The sequence below is a fragment of the Oncorhynchus masou genome, chromosome 28, assembly GCF_036934945.1.
Source record: "Oncorhynchus masou masou isolate Uvic2021 chromosome 28, UVic_Omas_1.1, whole genome shotgun sequence".
Classification (NCBI taxonomy): Eukaryota; Metazoa; Chordata; class Actinopteri; order Salmoniformes; family Salmonidae; genus Oncorhynchus; species Oncorhynchus masou.
In genome coordinates this window covers 58,994,956-59,006,955 of record NC_088239.1, presented here as the reverse complement: position 1 = coordinate 59,006,955, position 12,000 = coordinate 58,994,956, and the positions used below count along the sequence as shown (strand labels likewise).

At 44.3% G+C, this 12,000-nt stretch overlaps 1 pseudogene; it reads right to left on the bottom strand.

Moving 5' to 3' along the window:
- Window positions 1–5,330: 5,330 nt before the first annotated feature.
- The window catches only part of LOC135517021 (argininosuccinate synthase-like), a 47,229-nt pseudogene continuing 40,559 nt past the window's right edge, over window positions 5,331–12,000 (bottom strand).

Genomic DNA, 12,000 nt, shown 5'->3' with positions numbered 1-12,000 from the left:
TAGCCCTGTCCCCATAAGTCTACTAGTGAATGGTGGAGTGGTACACGATGGGGCATCTCACTGGCTGTAACAGGAGACAGGGGATCCCAAACACTCATGAACCCTATCAGATGCGCAACATTAAGTACTAGGCAAAATATTTATATTTTTCCATCAATATTTCATCACCGGCGGGGCCCAAACAAAGGAAAGACTTTGAACAGAATGGCCCCCCATCTGTTTATAGATCCTGGAGAGAGGAACATACTGTACCAATGTCCTTTGACACCAGAAACCACAGTCTGTCTGAACAACCGTGAACACAGGATCCATGCATATTAGACAGCTAGGTAGGCCTACAGTCAAGAAGAGTAAGCACTGCAAAAGGAGAGGCTGCTATACATTTCTCAGAGTATTACATTTGTAAAAAAAAACACAGCTTTTAAAACATACATATTTAACCTTTATTTAACTAGGCAAGTCAGTTAAGAACAAATTCTTATTTACGACACCGGACAAACCCGGACGATGCTGGGCCAATTGTGCGCCGCCCTATGGGACTCCCAATCACGGCCGGTTGTGATACAGCCTGGAGTTATCTGATCCACTTTCACAGCCTGGTTTTGCTTTACATTAAACATACTGTGACTCATTAGTCAAACATGATAGTGGAGTTGGCAAGACAACTTGGTGTCACATGACACATCCTTGTACCGTCCTCATATCTAATCCCAGTAAAATGGGATTAAGTCACCAAGGTCCTATATCCGCTAAACCCAGTGGTTCCACTTTACACAGTAGGAACAGTACATATAAATAGTCAAATGACCTCTAACCTGAACCCCATGTATATAGCCTCATTATTGTTATAATATTCTGTTACATTTAATTATTTTTTACTTTTTTTTACTAGTCTATTTGGTAAATATTTCTTAACTCTTCTTGAACTGCACTGTTGGTTATGGGCTTGTAAGTAAGCATCTTTTATTTCAGCTCACGAAACATGGGACCAACACTTTACATGTTTAATTTCTATTTTTGTTCAGTGTATTTTGGTGCATTTCCCCTCACCTTCATGTGTTATGATCTGTAAACCCAGTAAAGGAGAAGGCAAAAAGGTAAATGCATATTGTTAATTTGATTTCACCAATCCAGTTCCTTCCTCAGTGCCAATTTACTCGGCACCAAGAACCAAAGCTCGTGGAACTAATGACCTCTTAATGTTTCCGTCTGTCACAAGAGACTGCCTCAGTGCAGATTAAGGAGAGAACACAGGGAAGGATAAAAAACATTACTCTTGCGCTACAACCACCATTCAAGTTGTATAGCTGGGAACCGTGGACACAGGTGATGCAGGGTCTACCACTCCCAGTCCCAGGGTGAAGTGCACTACAGACATAATGGAGGAATATGGGTCTGTGGTCTTAGGTTACAGGTTCACCATAATGATGGGACCTGACTTGCATTCTAATTGCAGGTAATCGACCTCCTGTCGACTGTTATTGTTCCAGCTTCTTTTGTGCTGTCTGACATTTAGAGCAGAGGCCAGTGAACCTGGGACCCCAGACTCCTTCAGACTATAGGCTCGGATTTAATGACCCAAGACACTGTTTTAAAATACTAATATTCTGTGTTTAATATACTCCTAGCTGTCTTTACTGTTACAGTGTATACCATTAACTTCGGTTTATAGTCGTGAGGATGACTTGATTCAAGATATACTGTTTCTAGTACAGTTATTTCTTAGTGCAGGTAAAGATGAATTCTGAGAGAAAAATAAAAATATACAGTACCAGTCAAAAGTTTGGACATACATACTCATTCAAGGGTTTTTCTTTATTTGTACCATTTTCTACATTGTAGAATAACAGTGAAGAGATCAACAATATGAAATAACACATATGGAATCATGTAGTAACCAAAAAGGTTTTAAACAAATCAAAATATATTTTATATTTGAGATTCTTCAAAGTAGCCACCGTTTGCCTTGATGACAGCTTTGCACACTCTTGGTATTCTATCAACCAGCTTCATGAGGTAGTTACCTGGAATGCATTTCAATTAAAAGGTGTGCCTTGTTAAAAGTTACACTGTGGAATTTCTTTCCTTCTTAATGTGTTTGAGCCAATCAGTTGTGTTGTGACAAGTTAGGGGTGGTATACAGAAGATAGCCCTATTTGGTAAATGACCAAGTCCATATTACGGCAAGAACAGTTCAAATAAGCAAAGAGAAACAACAGACCATCATTACCTTAAGACATGAAGGTCAGTCAATCTGGAACATTTCAAGAACTGTGAAAGTTTCTTCAAGTGCAGTAGCAAAAACCATCAAGTGCTATGATGAAACTGGCTCTCATGAGGACCGCCACAGGAAAGGAAGACACAGAGTTACCTCTGCTGTAGAAGACAAGTTCATTACAGTTATCAGCCTCAGAAATTGCAGCCCAAATAAATGCTTCACAGAGTTCAAGTAACAGACATCTCAACATCAACTGTTCAGAGGAGACTGTGTGAACCAGGCCTTCATGGTTGATGGACCGATGGAAATCTGTCCTTTGGTCTGATGAGTCCAAACTTGAGAGTTTTGGATCCAACCGCCGTGTCTCTGTGAGACGCAAAGTAGGCGAACGGATGATCTCCACATGTGTAGTTCCCACTGTGAAGCATGGAGGAGGAGGTGTTATGGAGGGGGGGGGGGGGGTTTACTGGTGACATTGTCAGTGTTTTATTTAGAATTCAAGGCACATTTAACCAGCATGGCTACCACAGTATTCTGCAGCGATACACCATCCCATCTGGTTTGTGCTTAGTGGGAGCATAATTTGTTTTACAACAGGTCAATGACCCAACACACCTCCAGGCTGTGTAAGGGCTATTTGGCCAAGAAGGAGAGTGATGGAGTGCTGCATCAGATGACCTGGCCTCCACAATCACCTGACTTCAACCCAATTGAGATGGTTTGGGATGAGTTGGAATGCAGAGTGAAGGAAAAGCAGCCAACAAGTGCTCAGCATATGTGGGAACTCCTTCAAGTCTGTTGGAAAAGCATTCCAGGTGAAGCTGGTTGAGAGAAGGCAAAGAGTGTGCAAAGCTGTCATCAGTGGCTATATTGAAGAATCTCAAATATAAAATATATTTTGATTTGTTTAACACTTTTTTGGTTACTACACAATTCCATGTGTTATTTCATAGTTTTGATGTCTTCACTATTATTCTACAATGCAGAAAATAGTAAAAATAAAGAAAAGCCCTTGAATGAGTAGGTATCCAAACTTTTGACTGCTACTGTATATAATTTGAAATACATTTTATACATTGTAGCTACAAATTGGACTAGAGTCCATGTAGTTCACGATCTTCGCTACATCAGAGACAAATCACCTGCACCAGTGTACCCTCTCTGTCACAAAACAGTAGAGGCTCTGTCTCAAGAGGCCAAAGTAACCTGGGAACAATGGTGGCCTTTGTGTGCTGTGAGAGTGACAGGGAGTGAAGGTCGGCTCCTGAAGAGACAGACAGTGCTCCATTCAGTGACGCTGTTGACTTTCATGTCGTCCCATTGTGGCGCTGCTCCCTGGAGAGGCCAACACAGAGTGGGTAATGAGGGGTAATTGACTTAGGGTCAAGGATGATTAATTCCCTTGGTCAGGTGTCACTGGTTTCATACCTGGCCGAGCCGTAGGTAGCTGTGGAGCCGTAGGCAGGTGGAGCAGGGGGCTGGCTGGCACTGGAACATTAGACAACACAGTGCAACACACACCCATAAGGTTCACACATCCCAGGTCATTCTCATGATGTCATCCAATCCTTGGACAGGCTTATGTTCTTTGCTCTGAACGGCGACCATTGACTGCTGCCACATTGACCACAGCTCTCCACCACTCTCGCTCTCTCACACACATCCAGCTGAGTATGTTCACATGATGTCAATCTGCATAATTTATATGGCTAATGACTTGGGTAAGACAAAAGGTGAAAGGTCAGAACCATCTTCCCCTTACACAGAGCTATACTGAGCTCCCACAAACAGACCACAGATTGAGAGTGACAGTCGTACTACCATACCATCCTTTCTCCTTCAGCTTCACTGGCTAATCTGAATACTTCATTTTCTGCACAAGCAATTCCCCCCCTTCTCCCTCCCCCCACCCCAAAGGCAATGATTACAGGCGACCTGCTGAACGTATGCACATGTCTCTAAATGCCAGGGCTAGCTGGTAATTGACCAGGCAGACTGAGACGCCTGCAGTGTAATTCAGCAGGGCTGAGGGGTTCTGGTGGGACTGAAAGAACCCGTGGATCCACCACCGGCCATTAGGCCCAGCAGGAGGGCTCCATCCTGGGTCTACCTCAGGCTAGCCTTACTTTAAAAACACTTACTTTAAAAGCAGTTTGTTTAAATTCGACCGTTTAACATTAATTCTACAGTGAGACACGCACATCTATGTCACTGGAGAGACTCAGAGAGAAGTCATAATTTAACTGCAATAATTCATTGGGGTATTGACTCTACAAGGTGTCAAAAGAATTCCACAGGGATGCTGGGCCATGTTGACTCCAAAGCTTCTCAGTTGTGTCAACTTAGCTGGATGTCCTTTGGGTAGAGCACTATTCTTGATACACACAGGAAACTGTAGAGCGTGAAAAACCCAGCAGCGTTGCAGTTCTTGACACACTCAAACCGGTGCGCCTGACACTACTACCATAACTTGTCACAAGGTTTAAAAATCATTATTTAACCTGTCTCCTCCCCTTCATCTACACTGATTGATGTGGATTTAACAAGTGACATTAATAAGGGATCATAGTTTTCACCTGGTCAGGTTTATGTCATGGAAATGTTTTGCACACTCAGTGTATGAGCACCCTTCCAGGCTGTCTGTCCATACACAGCTTGGATGAACAGAGCACACGTGCTGAGCATGGTCTACATCTACAGCCACTCCAGCTGTGCCATCACAGCTCTGAAATAGCCTCATCACTTCCACTACAGTAGATGGCAGCTAGCCTAGCAACAAGGCCCAAACACACCAGTGCAACCAACCAACCTCCCATTAGACAACAGCTTCATATAGTTCCCTGATACCATCAACCCCATCACAGAACATCTACAAACAGTCTTAAACATGTAGCCCTGAATTACTGAAATGAGTTTAAGTGTGTCCATTTTCTCATATGAGGCCTGATATGACTATTCTGTGCCAAAACAGCACATCAAATATACTGAACCAATGTAAGCATTTTAATTTACTCTCTAAAGCACAACATTAAAGTGTGGCAGCAATAGTAACACCTCCTAATATGAGATATTCAACTAGAGAACTACTCTGGAAAGGCAAGATGGGTGAGAGAGTAAATGTTGGGAAGTCTAAAGCTGCTGAAGACACAGTGGAGAGAGAGAGAAGATGGTCCAAGTCCGACTGCCTAGTGTTTGGAGTGAGCTTCACCCTGCAAACGGTGGTGCTCCCTTAGCCTGTAGTGAGAGAGACAGAAAATTAGTTAATTGACAACAAAACATGTGGTTAACACTCAAGAAGCCTTCTTGAAAATATTCAACTTTTTTGGACACAGGCCTGACAGCGTTGATCTTGATGAATCCAGAGGCGTCACACGGTTCATAGTCTCCCTGCACGTCCATACCGGGGAAAAGACTGGGGGTACAAGATAAGTTAGTGTGTAGCTCATACAACTGCTCATTCTAAGCTGAACAAGTGATTCAAAACCCGTCTAGCCCACAGGAGACGTAGGATGATGAATTACATTATTAACCACAGGAATAATTGTATCATTGATGTTCCACTCTATGTAAAATGTCAAATCGATTTGTCTCAATGCATTTGCTCTTAATGTTTGTGATTTCAGAGGAAAAAAACAACCACAAATTTCACAGACAAACAGGCACACAAGTCATTTGTAGACAAAATCCCAGTTGTGTATCAACTCCAAAGTAGAATAAATGTAGAGGAAATGGATTTAACCTGATGTTTTTCTGTCTGTAACCACTCTTTTGTAAGCAACTCCTGTGATGTAACCATGGTGCCTGTGAACATCTTCTATTATATAGGCCTCTTGTGGCTCGGTCCTTTCTCCTTCTCTGTGTGTATTTGTAAAGGTGTGAGAGAGAGTGTGTATGTGCTCTATGTAATTACAGTCATTTCTACCTGCAGCGCTGACCCCCTCCCACCCTCTGCTCCTCCTCCACTGGGCCCAAGCTGCTAATCTAAGACCTGCACTCATCCTTCAGAGACACACCGCACTGGAGGAAATCAAAGAACAACAGAATAAACGTGACAGGAAGAAAAAAAAGAAGATGCCATCATCAACTCTCAAAACAAAGCTCCCTGTCTAACTAACTACCATCTTATGAGTGCCGTCTATGAGACGTTGAATGGCTGTGGAAGATGGTTTCCAGAAGGTGAATACACAGAAAGACCCTGTGGTCTAATTGACCGCCAAACACCTAGCAGTCAACTTTGTGACATTTGTCCCAGATCAACGCAGTGTGTGTGTGGTGCCGTACCACTGTATTAATGACATTGTTGAGAAGACAAAGGTAGCCGGACGCCATGGTCTTACAGTGTAAGCCTGGGGTTGGAGGGTGAAATGATGCATGTGAGTGAGAGCGGGGCTGTTCTTCAGGTGGACTTTGGGCCACAATGGGATCCTTCACAGGACACTCAGCCCATCTGTTACCTCAGAATAGTGCCTCTAAGGACTCCTCTAGTGCAACCCAACACTCAGTCACCCTGACGTCAAGTCCCCCTGAGCCACACGTCCAGCAGGAATATGTGTGTGTGTGTGTGTGAGAGAGAGAGAGACTGAGAGCAAGTTTGTGCGTGTGAGAGTGATTGTGTGCGTGTGTGTATGAGAGAGAGCGGTCAAGCTCTCAGTTGCACACCTCCCCCTGCTTAACTAGAATGAAACCTGTGCTTTGGCCCTAAAAGCAGAGCTCTCCTCTCCATTGGCTGGAAATGCCATTAGCGGTGGCAGGGAGATGGAAAGAGGCATATGGGGGCTTTGCTTTGGTCAGCACTGAGCCAGCCCAGGGGGCATAAAGGGCACAGGGGGTCAGGGGCCTGAAATGACTCTGGGGGGGTTGGGGATGAGAGGAGCCTCCAGAAATTGAGCTTGACACCCCTGCTCTACTCTCTGATGTCATTGTAGCCAGTGTCCATTTATTGTTGGTGTGGGGTCAGTGGAGGATAAGGGCAAGTGACCAGAGCAAACAATGGAGACACCGCATATATGCACTGAACTGATTATACTGTACCCATATCCAGAGATAATGGGCATACATACACACAATGCTATAGGTCTTGACCTGACCAGTTCCCTGTTGCGACTCATGGTCCATTTGGGCGACGCACGATGTAGACCTGCCCCTTTAAAAAAAGTTTTTTATTTCACTAGGCAAATCAGTTATGAACAAATTCCTATTTTCAATGACAGCCTAGGAACAGTGGGTTAACTGCCTTGTTCTGGGGCAGAACGACAGATGTACCTTGTCAGCTCAGGGATTGAACTTGCAACCTTTCAGTTACTAGCCCAACGCTGTAACCACTAGGCTACCCTGCCGCCCTACCATGAAGACAGACAGCTGCACCTTGTCTTCCACACTCTCCTGGGACTTGTCTATGCAGTGCCGGACAAACTCACACTCCGGACTGTACCAGAAACCTGGGGACAACAAGGAAATAAGGAATAAGATGCTAGATAAAGGGACACTTGATTTCATGAACAGAGGAAAGCAGCCCCCACTCCTCTCCCACCCACTCCAGCTCACAGGGATGTTATGGGCTTCCTTAAGCCCCCATTAGTAGTCTGACTTCAGGGTGCACATATGTGACCCCCCCACACCCCCCTCAACCCCATCCTCCTTTCTCCTCCCATCCCAACCCTCATGTTAGCACTCCTCCCATCGCTTAAGGTGAGGCTCACACCCCTCCCCATTCTTGACCTACCCAGGTGATCTGCTTTGTCTGGCTGAGGGCAAGCTGGATGAGGTCGGTGATGGGTGGGGGGTTAGAGGGAAATAAGGCCATCTCCACGGGGTGGCTCGCTCGCTTTTCCATGCCCTTCCACCTCACTAGCTATCTCCATCCCAAGAACAACCTGCTCACCCTTTCTCTTTCCACAGAGTCTGCACTGGGGTGAGTATTATACAGTCAGGACAGGGCTGAGTGGATGGATCCAGCCACAGCTGTCATCCCTGCCCTCTCGCTGTACCTGAGCCAGGCGTACAAGCAGCTAGGCCCAGTCATTCAGTCACAGAGATACACAACACACAACTTCTAGTGACACAGTCACTCCTCACCTGTCAATCACCGTGATCACCACTGTGTGAGGTGTTCTGGCACAAAATCGCTGCTGTCTGCCATTCATCATCCATGACAGGTGGGTACTACACATTGTTATGTATTTTGCACAACTTTACCTATTTATCATCAATGTCAGGGGATTTGAAAGCAAGGGAAAGTTATATAAGGCTGGATAGAGACAGTTTTTGACCAATGATTTTGTGTGTGTTCTTGGAGAGAAAAGAACCCTTCCCACCCCTCCATATGAAGTGAATCCACCAATGCTGAATGTTCTGTGAGCATTGTTTTAATGTTTGGTGTTTTACTTGCGGTATTCTCCAAATGTACCGTTGTAAAGCATCTCAGAGAACTTGACAGCCAGGCCCTGTTTGATCCTCCTGACCTCTCGGCCCATGGTGAAGGTCTCCATGTCCAGGTGAGCGTGGTACCGGATGGTGCCTCCAGGGATGGCGGCGGACAAAGTTGATACCGCGGGTGAAGAAGACTGATGTGGAGGTCCTGGGCTGGCGTGGTTACACGTGGCCTCCAGTTGTGAGGCCGGTTGGACGTACTGCCAAGATCTCTAAAATGACGTTGAAAGCAGTTTATGGAATAGAAATTAACATTCAATTCTCTGGCAACAGCTCTGGTGGACATTCCTGCAGTCACCATGTCAATTCCACACTGCACATTTTAGAGTGGCCTTTTATTGTCCCCAGCACAAGGTGCACCTGTGTAATGATCATGCTGTTTAATCAGCTTCTTGATATGCCAGGTGGATGGATTATCTTGGCAAAGGAGAAATGTTCAGTAACAGGGATGTAAACAAATCTGTGTTTTGTATTTATATATTTTTTCAGTATAGATTGGTGTACCTAATAAACTGTCCGCTGGATGTATGCATATCGGGGGGTTGGATAAAAAGCAGAAGACATTTGTATCTCGCGTGGACAAATAAAGCATACCTTATCTTCCGCTCCATCAGAACGTGGGGGGGGGGGGGGGGGATTATCAGAAGAGGGCCATGGCGTTTCCTGTGTCCAAGATAACCTCATCATCCGTCCTTCCAGGACCAACTCAAATCAGACAGCTGTAATAGGCACCAGCCATCTTCACCCTCCTCCACTGTGGCTGGCAGACAGGCCAGCACCACTGTATCTCACCCCAGTCAGAATGAGCCTGTCGTGGACAAATGACAGGGTAGGATGCCCCCGCCTGCCCAAATCTAGGACCTGGGCTCTCCCTACCCTGCAATTTACCCCTATTGCACTGTTAATGGGGACGGAGGGGGGAGAGGGGGGTGACAAGAGAAATGAAGCAGTCACTCAGCGGTCTGTCTTGAGGTAAAGGAGGAGAAGAAGGGAAGGCCAAAAAAAGAGACAGGAGCAGAGGAAAGATGAGCAGAGTTTATATGTTTCTCTGTTCAAATAATTCCATTCAAATAATTTTACCTTTATTTTACTAGGCATGTCAGTGAAGAACAAATTCTTATTTTCAATGACGGCCTAGGAACAGTGAGTTAACTGCCTGTTTAGGGGCAGAAAGACAGATTTGTACCTTGTCAGCTCGGGGATTCGAACTTGCAACCTTTCGGTTACTAGTCCAACACTCTAACCACTAGGCTACCCTGCCGCCTGCTAAACCACTGGGACATCTCTGTTTAATCAACTACGGTTTGCACGTATAGGCAGCATTATCAGGACAGATTGAAGGATGACGTTCCTGTGGTGGAAGCCCTTCATCCTTTTCCAATACTTCAGTCTCTGTGATTTCACATCTGTGGATGGGCACTTTATTTTGCGTGTTGTTAAAAGAGTACCTTTCTGTCCTTTACAATTCTTGTCTTAGATGTAGCCTACCTGAAGGTGAGAAGGGGTGGGGGACCCAAACATAATCTGAAAATTGAGAAGCATTTACACAGCACCGCCAGCCCAAAAGAGAACAGCAAACCTGATCATCATCTAAACCTCAAAAGTGGCAATCTGAGCCACTAAGTCTGGGTTTTGTGGCGAGGGCAAAGAGAACAAAATCGGGAGATTTCCACTGTTACCATCTGATAAAACAGTTCAAACTGCCCTCTAACCCAATTTATCTTCAGCATCCCAAACTCAGAAGTTAACCTTTAAGTGTTATAATATTATACATAAACCAACTGCAGTTCAATTTAGGCAGACAAAAGGCCAGTGATTTCCAGGCATTAATCTTTTAAACAGTTTCTCTGTTTCTAGACCAAATCTGCTAGAGGGTTAGAGGGGTTAAGACTAAGCATTAACCCAACCTCGGCTGAGCTGGTACATGCCTTTGGGCGTACAGCCCACGCACGCACACTTAAAATTGCTTCCTTATGCTGTCAAATCAGTCTATTGCGCGCGAGATGGCGCTGTGGAACAAGATGAAACGTCTTTGAAAAAGCAAACACTGGAGAGCCAGTGGTCGAGAACGTAAATAGTGGTCGAGCAAGCAGAGGATGGTTTCATTCGAGCGCAAAGGCAGCGGGGGCGCGCACATTAAACATGTTGCAGGTGTGACTGAGCGAGCACAACGTCATTGCCGCACGCAAACTATTAAATTCGAAAGCAGAGATTTTTGTTTTGCAGAGATACTTAATACATGTCAAGACTTAGAAGTTACTGCGCTCTAATAAATACATCGCATGCCCACATGAATTTCTCTAGACAACAAAAAAACGAATCTTGCTCTTGCCACTGCAATCTTTAACTATAATTTTATTTCAGGTCAAAATTCTAGCCAATGAGCATGGTCGTCATTAGTGAACACATCCACAAATGAATCATTATTATGGCTAAATCCAGCCTATTTCAAAAATGTATATTTTTAAAATCTGATTTTAAACACAACCCTAACAACACTGGTCACCTTATGCCTAACCCTAACGTTTAATCAAGACCAAAAAGCTACATTTAGTTTTCTTGATTTTTTATTTTTTTGTTACCATAAAGCCAATTTTTACTTTGTGGTTATGTTAACTAGTGGAAACCGGATTTTGACGGTGAAAGGCAAGGAGATGGTGAAGTAGGAACGATGTTTGTCAATAAGAAGGTTAGTGCAAACGTTTTTCAGTAGAGAACCTAACTATGATTTCAATATTGAAATGCAAGTAGTTGGCTAGTTATTTGGTCTTCTGTTATTAAAGAAGGCTATTGATTAGGCAGCCGATGTTAGCGTCAGGTAGCAGCCACATACATTACTAGTATCTTTGGATTTTACTAAGAGTATTGTAGCTAGCGAGCTACGTTAACGAGGGGTTAGTATGGGAGGAGAAATGTGAAGACCTGCATGACTGGGAGGGAGAGGCAGGGAAGACCCTCACTGCATCCTTTTTTGATTTTGATTTTACCCTTATTTTACCACACCAGGTAAGTTGACTGAGAACACATTCTAATTTACAGCAACGACATGGGGAATAGTTACAGGGGAGATGAATGAGCCAATTGTAAACTGGGTATGATTAGGTTACCGTGATGGACTGGAACGAACTACAAAAATCTCTGAAACTGGAAACACTTATCTCCCTCACTAGCTTTAAGCACCAGCTGTCAGAGCAGCTCACAGATTACTGCACCTGTACATAGCCCACCTATAATTTAGCCCAAACAACTACCTCTTTCCCTACTGTATTTAGTTAATTCATTCATTTAGCTCCTTTGCACCCCATTATTTTTATTTCTACTTTGCACATTCTTCCATTACAAATCTACCATTC